This window comes from Peromyscus leucopus, chromosome 12 (assembly GCF_004664715.2).
Source record: "Peromyscus leucopus breed LL Stock chromosome 12, UCI_PerLeu_2.1, whole genome shotgun sequence".
NCBI classification, from domain to species: domain Eukaryota; kingdom Metazoa; phylum Chordata; class Mammalia; order Rodentia; family Cricetidae; genus Peromyscus; species Peromyscus leucopus.
In genome coordinates, this window is record NC_051073.1 from 81,180,184 (window position 1) to 81,200,762 (window position 20,579).

General features: G+C 41.6%; 1 long non-coding RNA gene across 1 annotated transcript; it reads left to right on the plus strand.

The window, feature by feature from the left end:
- The first annotated feature begins 4 nt into the window (after positions 1–4).
- Positions 5–7,619, plus strand: LOC114710543. The gene is made up of 3 exons (XR_003737073.2): positions 5–496; positions 605–728; positions 4,866–7,619. It is a non-coding gene; the product is annotated as an uncharacterized LOC114710543 (long non-coding RNA).
- Positions 7,620–20,579: the final 12,960 nt, after the last annotated feature.

The window sequence follows — 20,579 nt, forward strand, 5'->3', positions numbered from 1 at the left end:
GCCTCTGCGCATGCTCGGGCGGAGCGGGAGCGGAGCCCGGTAAGGTTTAGAGCCGTGGGCAGACCTGGCGTGTGGACCCCGTGAGTCCCGTCGGAGCGCCCGGTGTTCTCTGTACTTTCGGTTCCGTTTTCTCAGAGTGGATGCCATGCTAGTACTTCCTATCTCACAGCTGTTTACGGTCACTTAAATGATCATGCTAAAGCCTGTGATGATCCAAGTCTGTAGGAAGAAATTGGTTCAAACTCGGAGCGGGGTGGAGACGAAATTTCGTTGTACCAATTTCCCAAGTTAATGAGAGACTCAGCACACGCACGCACGCACGCACGCACACACCATCTTCAGTGTGTGTCCTAGAGGTGGCAGTCTCCTCCAAGCTACAGCAAAGACTTCCTATGGTTTGTTTATTTACTTAACTAAAACCAAGGTCATTCAAATTCCTAACATGTCATGTGCTTTGAGGGCTCGCCTACCAGATGAGAATTCTCACTGATAGCAGGTGAGCCAGCCTCCAGGTCCCATTGTAGACTATGACTTGTTTTCTTTAAACATTTTAATTAGCATACACGAATTGTACAAAATAATGAATTTATTCTGACATTTTCAGGCATGAAGAGACTCTGAACGTATTTTCAATACCAAGCCTTGTGCTGGACTCCCTGAACTGCCAGTTGGACATTTGTGTGCAGGAGAATTAAGATGTGCCATTTGTGGACAACACCTGAAATAGAGTGAGATGAGTGGGGGTATGGAGGGAGAGAGGGAACAACGGAACTGTGCTGGCTAGTTTTATGTCAGCTTGACAAAGCTAGAGTCGCTGAGGGAAAATGCCCTCCATCATAGTGGCCAATCAGCAAGCCAATGGTATATTTTCTTGATTGGTGATTGATGTGGAAGGAACCAGCTCACCGTGGGTGGTGCCACCCTTGGGCTGGTGGTTCTCAGTGCTGTAAGAAAGCAGGCTAAACAAGCCATGTGGAGTAAGCCAGTAAGCAGCACCCTTCCATGACTTCTGCTGGGATTTCCTTCCACAGTCATCTGAATTGAAGCAAGGAAATTAGCTGTTTTGGTTTATTATTGACTAATCTTTAAATACGGGATGCTCTTGGAGAGGGATCCAAGCTTTGGGCAAGCCTTTTGGCTGACAGCCATATGCAGAAGGCAAACAACACTCCTGACAGTTTACGGACTGAGTACCATGGTCCTGAAGCAGGATCATTCCATTTCCTAACAGTAACTTATTTAAAGAAGACATTATTTACTTTAATTAGTGGTTTATTAATTATTTTGATTAATCAATTTATTTGCTTGTCTAATTATCAATGAGTTTAATTTCTCATTGTCAATAATAGGAATCTCTAATACTGGAGAAAATAGCAGGAGTGTTCTTTCATGTTGTTACTCAAAATGTCCTAAAAATTCTAATCAGAGTCCATTGATCTACATTTTGATTAGGAACAGACTATAAGATGCATAGCGGCTTGATAGAAGGAGCCATTATGAGTAAGGGAGAAACCTGGTGCTAGGGAAATTCCCAGGAACCCACAAGGATGACCCCAGCTAAGACTCCTAGCAACAGTGGAGAGGATGCCTGAACTGACCTTCCCCTGTAATCAGATTAGTGACTACCCTAATTGTCATCACAGAGCCTATAACCAGTAACTGATAGAAGAAGATGCAGAGATCCACAGCCAAACACTGGCCTAGACTCCTGGAGATCAGTTGAAGAGAGGGAGGAGGGATCATATGAGGGGGGGGTGTCAAGATAAGGCTGGGGGGGGGCACAGAGACAGCTGACCTGAGCTAGTGGGAGCTCACGGACTCTGGACTGACAGCTGGGGAACTGTCCTCTGGATGAGGGTGACAGTTTTGTGGCTTGTTCTGTGTGGGGGGCCCCTGGCAGTGAATGGGACCAGGACTTTCCTTGGGTGCATGAACTGGCTTTTTGGAGCCCATTCCCCATGATGGGATACCTTGCTCAGTCCTAATGCAGTGGGGAGGGGCTTGGCCTTGCCTCAACTTGGTGTGCAAGACTTTGTTGACTACCCAAGGGAGGCCTTACCTCTGTCTGAGGAATGGATGGGGGTTGGGATGGGGGAGAGCTGGGGGGATCAGGAGAAGGGGAGGGAGGGGGAACTAGGGATGGTAAGTAAAATGAAAAAAAAAACCTTTTCTTTTGAAATAAAAAGAAGATTAAAAAAGAAAAAATTTAAAAAAAAAGATGCATAGTGGGGCACTGTCAGCACCCAGCAGATACTGTACCCAGTCTGGGAAAAAAATCTCACTGCAGTATTGCTCCTCTTTATAAGTATACACACTCATGTCAGCATTACATGATGGCCCCATACATAGTGGAGAAATTTTCAGACAATGAAAAATTAAAAACTATTTTTTAGTATTAAAGTTTATTTTTAAATTTTTAAGAATAGATTTGACTCTGACCATGATGATTTATACCTGTAATCGTAGCATTTGGGATGCTGAGGCAGGAGGATTGATATAAATGTGAAGCCAGACTGCCTATGTAGCAAACTGTCCCCACCCACCCCCGCCATTTTGTCTCTTCACATTGTATTTCATAAAGAGACAGCAAAGCAGGGGCTCCGTGAGGCTTGGCGGTGACGACACCAATCTTGGCAGATACATCCACATAATGCCTTCCTTTTATAACCTGATGTGCTGACGCTTTGTCCAAACACAGTCGAGAGCAGTCGAGGGTTGAGCTTTCAAACTCTGGGGTTACATTCCTGCTTCAATTCAGATGACTGTGGAAGGAAATCCCAGCAGAAGCCATGGAGGGTGCTGCTCCACATGGCTTGTTTAGCCTGCTTTCTTACAGCACTGAGGACCACCAGCCCAAGGGTGGCACCACCCACAGTGAGCTGGTCCCTCCCACATCAATCACGATTTCTAAGACCCCAGCTAAGAAAAGGTGGCAATTTCAAAATAGCTAAAGTAAAGGATTTTGAATATTATCAATACAAGTGAATGATAAACATTTCAAGTGTTAGATATGCTAAGTACCTTAATTTAGTTATTGTGTGATATCTATCAAAATGTCACATGGTACCAAATAAATATGCATAACTACTATGTGTCAGTTGAAAATAAAAAAAAAAAATGAAGACTCGAAAATTTATTGTAAAAAAGGAAGATAAAGAAATGGTGAGCTGAACTGGACAAATGATTCAGCAGGCAAAGACAAGTTCTGCCAAGCCTGATGACCTGAACTGAATCCCCAGACCTCACATGGTGGAAAGATCAAATAAACTCTATAAATTGTAAACACACACACATACACTCTCTCTCTCTCTCTCTCTCTCTCTCTCTCTAATCTCTCTCTCTCTCTCTCTCTCTCTCTCTTTCTCTCTCTCTCTCTCTCTCTCTCACACACACACACACACACACACACACACACACACAATAAATAAATAAATGCAGGAAAAAAAGGTGACCAAGTTGATTTTTGAGATTTTTACTTACTTGAAAATTTGTGTGTGTGTGCGTACATCTGTCTGTTTACGCGTATGTGTGTATGTATACATGTATATAAGCAGGTGCGTGTAGGCCAGAGGTCAACCTCAGGTATCATTCCTCAGGAGTTCTCTATTTTGACTTTTGAGACAGGGTCTCTGATTAGAAGGGACCAGTGAACCCCATATTTCTGCCATTCTCTGACTCCCTAGGTGAGTCTACAAGTGTCTTCTACCACACTTGAAATTTTTATATGAACTTTGGGGATCAAACTCAGTTCCTTGTGCTTGCAAAGCAAGCAAGCACATACATAGTTTACCTCAATACAGTGACTTAAACTTGAGTTATAGGGCACATCTACTCTGCTATTAAAGGGACCAGGACCAGTTTGCTAAGATCTCTGTCCCATATTACCCATTAATCATGTCTGGCTTCAACCTGAACCTCAGAAAGCATGTCCAGTCTGGAAGCCAGTCAGGGTCCTACCTGGCCACAAGCAGGAACCGTTCTTGTTATTTTCAGTCAAACAGACCCCTGACACCACAACCACAGTTGCTGACCAGATGTCATAAACCAATCATAAGATGATTCCTGTACCAGTAAAGGTCTATGCCAAGATTGGTCTATACTTCAAAGTACACTTGACCACAGCTGGAGTTCCTCTAAGCAGAATTAAAAGGGACTGCCTTCCCCTCCCCTGAGGTCAATGGCATTTTGGGTGGGCCCCAGCATGCTGGTTTTTCTGTCTCAGGAATAAAGCTGCTTTCTGCAATTGCATATCCGGTGTCTTCTGGTCATGTGGAGCCATCTAAGGACCCTACACTATTACTCTTTTCTAAAATAAATTATCATATAAATATTCTGTGTTAAAGGATCCCTGCTGTATGTGACTTGGTTTTCCAACTGTAAACAACTATAAATATAAAGCCAATAAAAAGATACATGTCAGTGTTATCATTCCTGACACCCTCCTATCCACTTCCAGAGTCCCATGACTGCGCATGCTCCTTCAATGCTTAGTCACTCCAGGGCTTTATGTCCTATGTAATCTGCACACATCATGGCTACTGTAAACCCGTATATGCATACTCGAGGTGACCCTTAAAAGCAGACTCCGCCCATTCCCTCCCCCTTCCGTCATTTCCCTCTGACAGCCCTGCAGCACCAGCCCTGCTTTCCTATCCCCTTAATAAAGCTCTTAAAGTGGGCTTTGTTGTTATCTCCTGGTCTGTTCTCACACCCAGTAAATAGCAACAGGTAAGGCCTCTGTGTTATTTATTCCACTGCCCACAAACACATAATAGCTTGAAATACCTTAAATGCCAGTGTTGAGGCAATGTCTTACTTTGTTTTCTATTCTGTGATGTAACACTGTTGTTTAACATTTTCCTCAGAAACTGAAACTTTCCATCTTGCGGGGAAGTCCCTGAACCTGACCAAATGCAATAGGCCATCTCCCTCTCCCTGCCAGAATAAACAATAAAAGCTGAGAGTCCCTCTCAGACTCAAAAAAGCCAAACTTCAAAGAAGACTCTCAGACTAGCCAAGCTGCAACGAAGACTGAGAAGCTGAGCTGCCTGGTTTGGACCAGCATCCCTTGGAAAGGACACTGCCCCACCTCTGAAGCTGCCTGCAGGCTGTGCAGTGTCCTCCAGGCTTCCCAGCTCTTGTGAGCTGTCACCCATGCTGGGGTGGGCCTTGGCAATGCAGATGTCTGTGAGTCATTTCTGCTCCTGTAGTAGTCGGTCACCCACACTCCACAGTAAATCCCGCTGGCTCACCAGTTGGGCTTTGATGGTCTGTTGTGGGCTCCCTATCTGTAAGAGCAGACGTGTGTGCTGCATCTCCCTGGGAAAAGTTTTGTCATACAACAAACATCATGGCCAAAAGCAACTCTGAGAAACACACACACCAATCACAGTTCATCACTGAGTGAAGTCAGAGCAGGAACTCGAGGCAGGAACTAAAGCAGAAGCCATAAAGGAGCGCTGCTGACTGGCTTACTCTCCATAGCTTGCTCAGCACTCTTTCAACTTGGTACTACCTGCCTAGGGTTGTACTGCTCCCAATCACAAATCAAAAAAACAAAAAAATAGTCTACAGATTTACATCCAGATATCTCCAGCTTGTGTCAAGTTAACAAAATAACTAACCAGAACAGAAAGGATTGCCTTTAGTTTAAAGCCAGCCTGCAGTGCATAGTTCCAGGCAAGCCTGATTGTAGAGGAAGAGATCCTGTCTCAAAACACCAAAAAAAGAAAAAAAAAAAAACTCAAATAAATGAAAAAGAAGCATACATGGTCAATGAGATGTTTAGTAGGGAAAGGCCCTTGCCATGAGCCCAATGATCTTAATTCACCTTCCTGAGACCTGCAGGGAGGAGAGAACCAACTCATGCAAGTTGTCTTCTGAATTCCACAAGCTTTCTGTGACATTCGTGCAACCACCCACACACAGGCACACACAACGCAAATAGTGAGTGTAATAAAAATTTTAGTAAGCAGCTTTAAAGGCAAAACACTTTAAGTGCCTCTGAAAACTAATGCAGAATTGTACACAGTCACTTTTAGAAATCTGTTAACTATCCTCTTGTCATGGGTAGAGTCTTATTAGAGTTTCTATTGCTGTGAAAGGACATCATGATCAGGGCAACTCTTAATTAAAAAAAAAAAACATTTAATTGGGCTGACTTACAGTTTCAGAGGTCTGGTCCATTATTGTCGTGGTGGGTGGCATGGTGGCATTCGGACAGACATGGTGCTGGAGAAGGAGCCAAGAGTTCTACAGAAGGATCTTCACAGCAGGAAGTGACAGTGACATTGGGCCTGGCTTGAGCACCTGAAACCTCAAAGCCTGCCCTCACTTCCTCCACCAAGGCCAGACCTATTCCAACAAGGGCATATCTTCTAATAGTGCCTATGTATGGGCCTATGGGGGTCAATTACATCCAAACTACCACAGGTAGTGAATGGAAAAGTAAAGACATGATGGCTCCCTGGTATGGTTGAGGAGAAAGTTTATTGTAGATATGAGGGAGAAAACATCCAGAGGCATCCAGACTTAACCAGGCTATGAAGGGGAAGAGGGAAGGGGAAGAGTGAAAGAGAAGAGGTGGGCAAAAAAAGGAGCCAAGGACCAGAGATCTAACATTCCAGCCTTTGTTGATAATAAAGGCCGACATAATCTCTTCTGTAATTATTTCCTATTGAAATTGGGATTGTCTGGGGAGAGGAGCCAGGAAGACTAGAATGATGGTCAAAGAAGGGGAAGAAAGAGAGGGGTGCAGACTGGGGGACATCTGTTTCACCAGCTGTTTGGGTTCTGCCAAACTATCTGGGGCTAGGGAAGGGCAGGCTGCTTTGGAGCCTGCTGGATGCAGGTTCCAAGGAACACCTGGGACTGGCACATTATAGGCAGGTTTTCAGCAGTCTGCAGTTGACTAGAAGTCTGCTGGGACAGATAGAGATCAGGGGAAGAAGGCAAAGTTAAGGGGTTTAGAAAAAATTTTTATCTTGGGTGTATATTTGAAACTTCCAGACCCATGGTCTTGGCAGTCGGGAAGAATGTTATGCCCATGTCAGGAGCCCCCAGAGACCACCAGGAGTCTGAGTGTTCATATGCAAAAGCAAAGAACCTTTATTGCAAGCTCAGGCTTAGGTTCTCCATCCGTTCTGACACAGGGGATCAGGGAGAGTATCGAGCTCAGCTGAGGCAGGGTTTTTAAGGAGCAAAGAATGGGAGGGTAGGGGAATACCGGATTCAGATGGGGGCTGAACTCCTGATTGGGAAGGAGTGGGGCACAGAAGTCTTGTCAAGCAGGGATTGGTACTGGCATTGCTGCAAGGAAATTGGCAACTTATATACAAGTGATGTGAGCTATCCCTTATGTTCTGGAGCATCTAGTACTTTTCAGGAGACAATTCTGATTGGTCTCCTGCAGGATACAGTTTGTGGTTTTTTTCTTACCACTTCCCCAAAAGAGTTTTTTAAGTTTACAAAAAGAGATAAAAGTTTTAGATGTGTTAGTATTACCACTGTTTGTAATTTGTACTGAAATCTGCATTGTAGAAAAAACAATAGATTCGTAGTCATAGTCATTTATTATGAGACACAAGTAGTTGATTACTGGGAGCAGTCATTGCAAAGCAAGTTCCTTTTAAATAAAGAAATAGTAAAAAGTTATATTGAAAACGTCCTTGTGCATTTGTCTTTTTTGTTGTTATCATAATTCTTTTGTTTTTTTGAGACAGGATTTCTCTGTGTAGCCTTGGCTTGGCTGCCCTGGAACTCACTCTATAGTCCAGGTTGGCCTTGAACTCACCGAGATCTGCCTAACCCTGCCTTCCTAGAACTGGGATTAAAGGAATATACCACCACTGCCTGACTTGTGAGTTTATCTTTTTCAAAGTGAAGTCTGCCAGGTGTACTGTCTGTGTCTGCCTTTCTCAGGAGGAGACCTAGTAGCTCCAGAAAAGTGAGGGCTGGGACCTGATTTTACATATGAAATGAATTCACAAGGTAGCTGCAGCCTTGGGAAAGGAGCTAGTTTGCTTGTGTGGCCTGTGACCTGATTTTACATATGAAATGAATTAACAAGGTAGCTGCAGCCTTGGGGAAGGAGCTAGTTTGCTTGTTGCTATTAACATAAAGTTACAGTTAGCCATCAGTATCATCAAAGATCTGAGAAGGATGAATTATAGCAGGAAGTATAACCCAAATAGCCTGTATCAAGTAAAATTAGAGAATTACCCACTTCCTAGACTCCCATGGTGGAGTTGATCTTTGGCTGCCAGATCCAGAAAGTCTGAAAGGATTTCCTGTGGAGAAGGAACCTGAGAAAACTGACCTGCTGTGGCATGGCAAAGCAGGGCAAGTCAACCCAACAGTAGTGTCCCAGTGTAGGCAGAGCCCTTGCAGCAGGGTGAGGCATAGGACAGTTTTGCACAGTGGTTAGCATTACCACAATTCAGGTGGAGTCATCATGTTCCATCTGTCTTCTTTGGAGACCTTAGGTTTATCACTAGGATCTGACATTCTGTCTATCGTGGGAAGCTTTTTCATTAAACAATAAATGCTATATTCAGCAAATCTCTAAAGAGTTTGAGGACCATTTTATTTATTAAGTATACCTAGTTAAACAAACTTTACTTGTTTTTAGTTACTTATTTTAGGCTTAACCTTGAAAATATATGTAAGAGGCTAAATAAAGCTTATCCTTGTCAATGAATTACATTTGCAGCTAGCATGACTATGAGCATAGTTCTGAGCATTATTAAAGAATTTGATCATTTATAAAGTGACTGAGTATTAACATGCATGTCTTAATTATCTTAAACAATTTATAGCAAATTAGTAGATTTTATAAGATTAGGATTTTATAATTTTATTCCTGTTAAGTTTGAGCCTTAAAATTTTGAGTTGAAGTTTTAATTGAAGATCCTTTAGCATCAAAATAAAACTTTAGATCATAAATACAGTTCACAGAGCCTGGGAACTTTATTCTTTTATAGTGTACCATTATATAATTTCACAGTTTCTTTTATGACTCAGTTTATCCAAGTAGCTAAAGCTTGACAAAGTTAGCAAAATTAGACATATATCTTCAAGTTAGTTACTGTTAACCTGAGTAGAGTTTAGGAATTTATAAAACTTATTTATCAAACATATATTATTTATCAAATATAAGTTGTTCCTTACTTAAACATTTCCAGAAGCCTGGTATTGTGCTGTTAGCAAAGATGTAAGTGGTTAGATATACATCTTTAAGTCAGGTTCTGTTAACCTAAGGATACCTGTATAGCACTAGGAATTTATAAACCTTAATCAATCATTCTTTATCAGACATTTTTTTATGTAAAAATTTCTAGAAGCCTGGTGTTAGACACAGCTAACAAAGACATACATAGTTAGAAATACATCTTAGATTAGCATTTATTAATCTGAGTAGACCTTTATAATTGTAGGAATTTATCATACAAAAATACAAAGTAATCCAAAATATTTCAGAGACCAATTGTTTCCTTAGCTGTTTTATGTCATGTGGCCAACTTAACTAAGATGGCAATGAAGTTACTTGGCATATACCCTTTTAACCCGAGTAAATATGGCTGCCAGGGACATGTTTGCATCCATCTTGATGAGACTGTTAGCCAAGATGGAGGTGAGCCACATGGTTGTTCTTTAAAATACCCATTTTTCTAGTATGTCTATTTTTTAAAGAAGAGTTGAATCTAAGTTGTATATACAGTATATCTTAAACAAGAATTGGCTTATGCCAAGGCAGTGCTGGAGAACTTGCCTGGGTAGTGATGATGACGGAAAGCTGGCAGGCTGACCAACCCAGCTACCACCCCAGGCCCAGAACTAGGGGTATGAGTTGGCTCACCCCAGCATCCATGGAATCTACGAACTGTTGGAGCATGTGAAGGGGACGGACCTATAGATCCAAAAGAGCAGGATCTCCATGACACAGGACAATAGGATATCCAAAAGGAACCCCAGTAAGAGCCCATTATCAATGGTGTAGCAGAAGCCAGATGCCTTGAGTCAGACCAATGACTCATGGTAATGAACACTTGCAAGTAAAGATGAATGAACTAAAGGGTAAACTGTGTGATTCAACGGGCTACACTACAGCTTCCACAACAAGATTATTCTTTGTTTGTGTTGCAGAAAAACTGTTTACCTATGTAAAGATGTGTTGCTTTTGTTTATGCTCCGTTTGTTTAACTACAGAAAGATATGTTGTTGTTTTCCCTTGCCTATCTAAGGTACCTGACTGGTCTAATAAAAAGCTAAACAGCCAATAGCTAGGCAGAGAAGGGATAGGCAGACAGAGAGAAAGCAAGGCCAGCCAACCAGCTGGGAGGCAGCCAGGTGGGGGCCAACTAGTCAGACATGGAGGAAGCAGGAAAGCAGGATGGACAGTACATAGATGAGTACACAAGCCTCACAGAAGTGCGTAGACTAATAGAAATGGGTTAATTTAAGTTAAAAAAGGTAACTAGAAACAAGGCTAAGCTAAGGCCGAGCGTTCAAATCAATAATAATCCTCCATATCATGGTTTGGGGGCTGTTGGTCCAAAAAAGCCTGCTACGCTTCTTTTTTGTTGTTGTTTGGTTTTTGTTTTGTTTTGTTTCTTTGTTTAGTTTTGTCTTGGGATTTTCTTTTAAATTTGCTTGGATTTGGGGAGAGGTTGCAAGGACAGAGTGTGGTTGTGAGGAGACAGGGAGATGAGTGGGATCAGAATGCATGATGTGAAATCCACAAAGAGTTAATAAAAGTTAAAAAAAAAATTGTTTTTTCCCAGTCAAAAGTACGAATAGAAATACTTCAACTGGGAGGCATGTCTGTATCAAGTCTCCCAAGTGACAGTTCTGTCTCTTGTTCCTTATCCATGTCCTTTTGTATCCCTTGTCACCATTTATATTCCTGAAGAAACATTCAGTTTCCTAGAGAAAAAGGAAACAGTGTGTTACAGTGATGCTGTGAGTGACTGTCATAGAAGACAAGCAACGGCCGCCTTAGGGAACTCTCTTGCAGCAGGATTGTCCCAGGTGGGCTCATTGGCTGTTTACACTCACTCATGGATCTTGTATAATATTAGAGGGATCAGCCTTAATATTATACATCCCAGGGGCTCAGGAGAGAGAACTACTAACGGCGAGGACTATTTTCAGAAAATAGAATCTCAGCACACTGAGCTCTATAGTCCACTTGCTTTAATTCCTCTGGCATAACATCCTTTATACACAGCTTCAGTTCTGTTCTCGTGCCTACCTCCTTTCTTGCCTGATTTCTCTCTGTTTATCTACTGTTCCCTCTTAAGTTCTATCTTAATTCTCTAGTCTTAATTCTGCCTCATCTAGGTCCTTTTCATCTTGTTCTTACCCAGCTAGGGCTTTCCCATCTGGTTCTTCCTCATCTTCCATCTTGTTCCTCTAGTACTCTCTTCTAGTCCTTTAATCTAGCTCTTTCCCATCTCAGTTTGTTCCTCTCAAGTTCGTACCCATATAGTTCTTCCATACTCCTTTTTCTTCTCTGTTCTCTCTTTTCTCTTCTCCATCCCTCCATGCCCTGGAAGTCCTGGTATATAAAGCCAGGCTTCCAGGGTCAAATGGAGGGGTGATAAGAATCACATTGAGAGGCAATAACTGTTAATTATCATTTGCAACCCCAAAGGGAAGTGACCAATGGGGAAATGAATTAACTAAAGGCTAAATTTGGGTAATATCTAAGAAGAGGGATCTTATGTGCTCAACTATTAAACTCTTAAATGTGATTAGTAGAAAATGTTAAGAATCTATAAGTTGCTAGGTCAATGGGAGAAAATAAAACTGTCTTCTTTTTTCCTGTGGCTCCTATCTGTCCAAGCTATCTGCCATTTTTCTGCAGGGTAGGGGAAAGTGTACTCAGTTGCTAGGCAACCTGTGTATGGCTAGATGCCTCTGGTGATAGTTAAATGGAGATCTGGAACCAGAGGTAAGATTTGGAAAAGGAGGAAGTAAAGCTTAATTGGCACATCCGCCACGCCTTCTCAAACAGGTAGCCTGGATGCTTGTCTGTTCTTAGAGAGTACAGAGGTATCTCTGATAAGGTAATTTCCTCCATCTGGGGATGGACCTGGCCGGATGCTGCCAATGACAATAATTACAGGGAGGCTTGAACTGGGGTTCTGGCTGAGCATAGCTGTCAGCACAGAAGGTTATCTAAATATTCCTAGAAGTGGTTAAGTAAGGAGAGAGGACTATAAAGTTAGTAAAGCTGTAAGAAAGGAGGGTCTGAGCTAAATTGTGTAAAGCTATTACTTAACACTGACCTAGGTGGTGTCTCCTTGTGGAATTTACCTTAAATCAGGAAACTTGCATGTGGACTGTTATTACTGCTAGTCCTTGAAAGTGGCCAAGGGAGATATCTGATTCCAGAGAAAGCCTTTCCTGAGGCAGTTCTCCAAACACCTGGAATGTGTATGTCCAGAGAGTGATCAGTCCACACTGTTAGCCCTTCTTAGGGAAAAGTCAATTGGGAAAACTATGAAGGCACACATGATTTTCATAACAGAATACAGCTGATATATAACAAGCCAAGTAACACCAAAAACTCCTTGGGATTTGGCTTCCTCTGGAGGAATTCCCTGATCCCTCCAGGTAGTGACTTGGCCATAACCAGCTGAGTTCTTAGGATAGATTCCTGTGGCCCACAGCACATGGAGTGGTGGGAAAGGTCACAAAACCTCTCCTGAGTGGCAGCTGCTCTCAGAGTCACTAATGTATGTGACTCTGCTGTCACTGCACATGGCCTCTGGGAGGTGCTGTTGTGTTTAGGCTGGGGAAGATGAGTGGAGAGGGGATCCATTTGCGGGGAAGCCTTCATCACTGCTGAATAAAGGCTTTCTAAGTGTTACCTGTTGGGCAGGGGGAGTGTCCCTCTGTGAGTTACCCCTCACCAATGCTCTGTAAGAAAGCCAAATAAATTCACTGGTCCCCTAGCAGTGAGCTGTGGTGGAATCGTGCGTGCTTGTCATTGGAACTTTAAGAAAAGGGAAGACACTGATTATGTCTCTCCCAGGAAGGAATGATACAATCCGCAACAAATGATTACAATGATCAGAATTCCTTGGGCTCCTTTGTGCTATCATTTTGCTATGAGCTTTGAGTAGCTCCAACAAGAAATTTATTATTATCTGAATATATACTATACTAAGAGAGAGAGAGTCTTCAAAATTAAGTAGGGCCAACTTTTTAATTCTATAATTTGTATAATTGTACTATTCACACCAGCATATTGTTTCGTAGGCAGTCTTGTCCAGACAATGCTTTGGGAATGACCGACAAGGAGCAAGAGTCGCTTGTCTGTTCCTTAGGGTGAGAAGAAAGGCTTCCCCTTTCACAGCAAACAGTTTAAGACAGCAGCTTGAAATGCACATGAAAAGCTTTATTCAAAAGGTAATGTCTTCAATCAAGTAAATTTTGGAATTTACCTGTTTCATAAATGTTAATAATTTTCTGGTCATTTCACTACATTTTTAACAAATCAACCAACTCAGCGTTTCTCCTTCCATCAAAAGCAAATGTGTTTATGTCCCTTGCTTCAGAAGTAAAATAATAACCACTAAGTCTGTGTTTTAAACCATGTTCTATTTTGATCAAATCTTATTTTCTGTTGGTATATGTGAATGTGTCTTCCAGATAAGCTGTTTGAAGTTCTGTTGTAAGAACTAGCCAGTTATAGAATGAGAAGTGAGTCTGGAAGTATTTTTTCTCTAACTCATGTTCTATACTGTAATAGAAAGAAAGACCTCATGTTTATCTGCTCCAAGCAGAAAAGTCAAACAAGCATCCTTCATTTCCACAACAAAAAAAAATATAATTTTATATTGTAGTCCAAAGACCAATGGATCAGTCATCACAGGCATCAAATTAGAAATAAGTGGCTTGGACATGGTTAATTATAAAATCTCACCATGTTTTAAAAAACATTCATATTCTCTACTATATTAGTGAAAGGGCATATTTATTATTTTTATTATTAAGCTACCATGCTAGTAAGAGAGTGAAGAATATACCCCCCTTCACCATCCTGCTAACTTTGCTAAGTAGAAACCATTTTAGTGTATTCCTCACCTGGCTGTAATTATAGTCATATATTTTAGGACAAGTTTTTTAAAAATGAAGATTTCAAAAGTAACAACTAATGAAATATATACCACATTTACAGAAATAATCAACCAAAATATAAAGTTTTGCTCAAATACTATTCACTCTATCCAAAGCTCCAATGGACAGAAAATCAAATCCAAAAAGGTCTAACTGACAAAGGGGAACTGAAAATCACTCCGTAAGAACATATAGATCTTTTTCTTGAAGAAAAAATTAGATATGTGGGCCCTTATGTGTCTCATGAAATTCTTTTTTTCTTTTTTTTTTTTTTTTTTTTTTTTTGGTTTTTCGAGACAGGGTTTCTCTATGTAGCTTTGCGCCTTTCCTGGGACTCACTTGGTAGTCCAGGCTGGCCTCGAACTCACAGAGATCCACCTGCCTCTGCCTCCTGAGTGCTGGGATTAAAGGTGTGCGCCACCACCACCCGGCTTCATGAAATTCTTTTCCAATGAAAATTTTTAAAAAGAAGGTAAGGTGTGGGCCCCGGCCCCCGACTGTGAGTGGCTGCCACCTTGCTTGCTGACCTTGACCAGATGTCCTTGCTGTCTCTTGTCTCTATTTTTTAATCCGCAGCCCTTTGCTCAGACATGGTGAACGGGTATTGGTAACACAGGTGTTACCGCAACAAATGGAGGTTCCACCGAGATCTGAGAAAGAAGGAACAAGCTGATGGACACTCTTGGAAGGCTGGCCAGCATTTTAAAGAAAAAAGAAAAAGGTAAGAGTGAATTGAAATGGGTGCAGCTAGCTCACAGTCAGTTAATTGGACTGTTGAAGCAGGAAGGCACCAAAGTTAAGTAAGGGCAAGACAGCTAAAGATTTTAAATGAAAAAGGAAATCTTCCCAATAGAGAAGAGGGAAGAAAGGAAGTTCCCCGTTAGAAAAGGGAGAAAAAAATTTAATCAAGAAAAAAGAATTTTCCCAGTAAAAAGGGGAAAAAAATTTGAAACTCGGCCTAAAGATTGGGGCCCTGTAGAGGAAGGATGAAGGAAAGAGAGAAGCCTCTTCCCAGGGGTAATGGAGGATGTAAAGACTTTTTCCAGTTGTAGAGTTTTCAGGATAGCTGAAACTCTTGAGTTTTTTCTTCCTGCAAGTGCAGAGCGGCAGCATCTGAATTACAAAGAATCGGCAGGTAGGCCTCATTGCTGCTGGCTGATCAGCAAGTGAGCCCAGAGCTTAAATTTTGCTGTCTGTTTGCTTAATTTGGGTTCAAATGTTTTTTATTTTTCCCTCAGAGTGGGAATAATTCAATATTTAGGATCCCTTCGTGGGAAATGTTTTTCTGTTTTTCCCTTTTTTTTTTTTTGGTTTTTTTTTTTTTTTTTTTTCCGGCATAACCCAGGAACAAGTCATCTAGATAGTTAAATCATGTCCTATTTGTGTGGAATATTTACCTGTTCCTCATTTGGGAGTTAATCCCCAAAGACTTTTACCTAATCATGTGTGGCAGATGGACATCACACATGTGCCTTCCTTTAAAAAATTACAATATGTCCATGTGTCTACTGATACATATTTTTCTCTAATTTTTGCTTCTGCCCATTCAGGAAAAAAGGTTAAGGATGTAAAAAACCATTGTCTTCATGCTTTTGCTTACATGGGAGTGCCAAAATGCATAAAGACTGATAATGGTCCCACCTACAGAAGTATGGGATTTTCAAAATTCTGCCAAGACTTTTCTATTATTAATAAGACTGGTATTCCCTATAATCCTCAAGGGCAGGCTATAGTAGAACGCTGCCATCGTACCTTAAAAACATATATTGCTAAAGTAAAAAGGGGGAGCTAGGGGCTCATCTCTCCTCTCCACATTCTATTCTTTCCCTTGTTTTATATATTTTGAATTTTTTATCGGTGGATTCTGCTGGAGTATCCACTGCAGATAAGCACTAGAGGGTTCCTGTTGCAAATCATCCTCTGATGCGATGAAAGGATCTTTCTACTGGCACTTGGAAGGGACCCGATCCGGTGTTGGTGTGGGCCTGGGATCTGTTTGTGTCTTTCCGCAGGACAATGAAGTTCCTCTTTGGGTTCCTGAACACTGTGTGCGCCCTGTGACTGCTGCTGAATCCCAACATGGCAGAGACCTACTGGGCCTTCGTAAAGAACTCTCCCCTTCTGATGCCAATGGAGATTGAGAGCCCAATACGGCCACCCTTGGCAAACATTATTGTAAGCCTAGGAACTGTAGCCATGTGGCTGGATTCTTCAGAAGGTAATGTATGGTAACTTTTTTCAAAAATGTTGAGAATGTGTCACACCTTGGAGATTAAGGATAACTCTGAAGGTCAATGACCTTCATTTGTTAACAGTAGCATGCCAGCTAAGCCTTTTCGAATTTTGCAACCCTCTTCAAGCTGGTGTAGTACCTACTTTTCAGGAATGGCTCTGTGCAACATTTATTGGCCTCCTGAAATTCATCTAGCCTTTTTGAATATACCTTAAAATTTGTGATCCTGAATGTAGCCATTATTGAGACCATTAGTTCTGCTCCTTGTTTGCTGTTTTTGTTTTTTGTTTTCTTTATGGTTCTCAGTTGTTCTCTTGCAGACCTGCCAGCCTAAGTAGTGCTGGGATCAAGAAAAATGGGCCTTGGTGGTTCGTGTTCCTGGAGCCGTGTCCATGCCAGTGGACCGTGGCAGCTAGACACAGATGATGCTCACAGCTCCAGAAGAGACTCTGACATCGCTGTTGCCATTGTTGCTGTTATAGTGGTGGTGGCCACTGCTGCTATTGCTTCTCAGATTGCTATTTCATAATTGGTTACTACAGCTAGCACAATGGAGACCCTGGCAGCAAAAGTAGCTACCACAGTTAGTTAATCTTTCATCTTATTGGGCATGATAAATTTAATTCCACTATTATACATTAAAATTGGCTTTGACAGTTGTAAAAAAAATTATTAAAACTCAAGTTCCATTTGCTTATGGGATACCACCCTACAAGGACTCCAATTTGCAGGAAGGCTCATTTAAGAAGGGAATGGTTCAATTGCCTTTAGCCTCCTGGCTATGGGTGGGTTAGGACTTCTGTTGGTCTTTTCTGTGTCGCACAGATTGCAAGCCCAGCGCCACTTTGAGATCTTTGGCAGCAGTCACTCTACAGCTCACGTGGTTGAATCTGTATGATAATGAGTATTCAGAGATGGGTAATTCTTGGGGGGCAGTCATCAACCTAAGACAGAGTGCCTGTGTGGCCTGGGCAGTTGTCTCCATGACGGGTAAGGTGACCTGCTGACATCCCATGCAACCTAAGTCAGAAGCTCATTTATTTTTTTAATGAAAAGGGGGGACCTGTGGGCCCCAGCCCCCGACTGTGAGTGGCTGCCGCCTTGCTTGCCAACCTTGACCAGATGTCCTCCCTATTCAGATTCCCTGCCGGTTTCCTTCTCACCTAACCATCACCAGAGAGATCACTGGAGGTTCTTTGTTCCTGTATCCTGCATTTGGTGTAAACAACTTAGATGCAAGAATGTAGAACATTCGGTAGCAGGTAGCAAACTTCTGCCCTCCAGGGATCCTCCATTGTGTTGTAAGCCTGTATTTAAGGTTTCCTCCCTCTATCAATAAACGGCATTTGGCATTTGGCATTTCAGCCTTGGCAAATGACTCGCTGTCTCTTGTCTCTATTTTTTAATCCGCAGCCCCTGGCTCAGACATGGTGAATGGGTATCGGTAACGTGGGCGTTACCGCAACTGTAAGGACATGGGACAAGGGGACCAGGGGTAGGAGGATGGGATAAGGGAACCAGGGTAGGGGGATGGGACAAGGGGACCAGGGGTAGGAGGATGGGACAAGGGGACCAGGGGTAGGAGGATGGGACAAGGGGACCAGGGTAGGTTGTTGTTAAAGTGTGTGGTGCAGTGATTTTCTTCAAATTGAACTGTATGCAGTTCCAAATTGAGTCTCATCGATACATAGTTCCTCAACTGGCAGGGAAAACTGCTGACCAGAGAGGATGCCTCAGCTGAACCAAGATATCCAAAGATACAGGGAGGTCCATGCCTTGCCACAGAAGCTGAGGATCCAGAGAAGAGGATGAGCTAAGCATGGACAGTACAAATAAAACTAAAAATATAAAAATGAAATGGTAGCTTTCTTTGTGAACCACAGCAAGAGGGGAGATTTGTCCTGGTGTGACCTGTGTACCTCAGGATTTTAAGATGAATGTCCTGGATTTAGAACACAGTGTAACTAATGTCTCCTGTAGATGTAACCAACCGTCTTATTAAATAAGAAACGCAGAACCAATGTAAAAGAGAAAGCCAAGAGGTCAGAGCTCAGAGCTAAAATCTCACCCTTCCTCCTGTGTTGGTCCTAGCTTCCAAAAAGAGAGCTATTTCCCTGTGTGTAAGTCGTTTCATAGTCATTCTGCCTTCTCATTGCTTGTAAACCCAAACACGTGACTGCCTCGTCACTGTCTGAATGTACAGCCCCCCAGGTCTTAAAGGCATACGTCTCCAATGCTGGCTGTATCCCTGAACACACAGAGATCTATGGGGTTAAAGGCATGCACCACCACCGCCACACTCTGTCTATGGCTCTAATAGCTCTGACCCCCGGGCAACTTTATTTATTAACATACAATCAAAATCACATTTCAGTATAATTAGAATACCACCACATTTCCCCTTTTCTATTTTAATAAAAAGAAAAAAAAGCAAAAGGTTATAACTAACAAAAGAAAAACTATATACAAAAGTACAATAACTATATACAATATATACAAGTAATAAATACCTAAACAGGTATTTGACAAATCAGAGAAAATAATTCCATTATCTATCCTATTTTGATAAATCCAAGATATATCTAATGCACTTTCTATCCTAATTAATTTTCAACTATAACTAACTAATTTTCAACCATAACTAACTAATCTTCAACTCCCTCAGAGACCCAAGAAGGGAATAATATTAACTAACAAAAATAAAAACAGGAAGTGCATGCAAGCAACTTCCAAAAAATTTGTGAGTTGACAGAAACAGCTAGCTGCCTGGACAGTCACCTGAGGTTTCCGCAGTGTTGGGGCATCATCTTCAGCCTATAGGCTAGTGTATCTGACAGACTCATTTGTGAAGTAGGATGTACACAAGGTCAACAGTTCAACCTCACATTGGGTGAGAGCAGTCCATGTACCAGAAACACCTGAATTCCACTAGTGTCCTGTCAGGATTTTAAATTCTGGAAATTGTTGACAGTTTTTGAATTCAGCTGTCCATTCTTCTTGACTGTGTATATATGGCTTCATCTCAGCATCCCCTTCTTCTCCACATACCTCTATTAAATGCCAGTCTACTATCAAGAGGCATGAGCTTTCAGCTGCTGTTCCATTGCACAGCAGAAGCCATCGGCCCTCTGCCTGTTCAGCTGCCTTCGAAGAAAAGGGCACCGTACCTTTTCCAGATTGCAAAGGCCACTTCTCCCAAAAATTACTGCAAGCTCTTTGCCAAGGTTCACTTTCTGTCCATAATTTTTCAATGTCCTCCTTAGTTAAAGGTACGACAATTTCTGCTGGGTCTATTACTGCTAATTGACGAAGTCTCAATTTCCTTTGCAAATCAAGTCAGAGATTTTTTCCACAAAAGTTTTTAATTTTTTATTTGGTTTATTTGGTAAAAATATCCATTCCAATATAATATCTTCCCTCTGCATTAATATTCCAGTAGGAGAATGCCTAGAGGGTAAAATAACCAAAATGCAATCCAGCTTTGGATCAATACGATCCACGTGCCCTTCATGTATTTTCTTTTCTACCAAGGACAATTCCTTCTCAGCTTCAAGAGATAATTCTCTTGGGCTATTTAAGTCCTTGTCACCTACTAAGGTTTTGAACAAATTAGTCAGTTCATCACTTTTTACCCCAACAATAGTTCGTAGATGAGAAATATCTCCAAATAATCTTTGAAAATCATTAAGAGTCTGTAGTCTATCTCTCCTAATTTGCACCTTTTAGGGTCTAATTTTTGTAGCTCTGTTTTATATCCTAAATAATTAATAGAATCTCCTCTTTGTATCTTTTCAGGAGCAATCTGTAATCCCCAGCAAGGCAAAATTTTCTTTACTTCTTCAAACATTCTTTCTAAAGTATCTGCATTTGAGTCAGCTACTAAAATACCATCCATATAATGATAAATTATAGATTTAGGAAATTTTTTATGTATCACTTCCAATGGCTGTTGTACAAAATATTGGCACAGAGTTGGGCTATTCAACATTCCCTGTGGGAGGACCCTCCATTGAAATCTTTTAACCGGTTGAGAATTGTTATAAGTAGGCACTGTAAAAGCAAATCTTTCTCTGTCTTTTTCTTGTAAGGGTATTGAAAAGAAACAGTCTTTTAAATCAATAACTATGAGAGGCCATCCTTTTGGTAACAGAGTAGGCAAAGGAATCCCAGATTGTAGGGAGCCCATTGGCTGAATTACTTTGTTAATTGCTCCAAGATC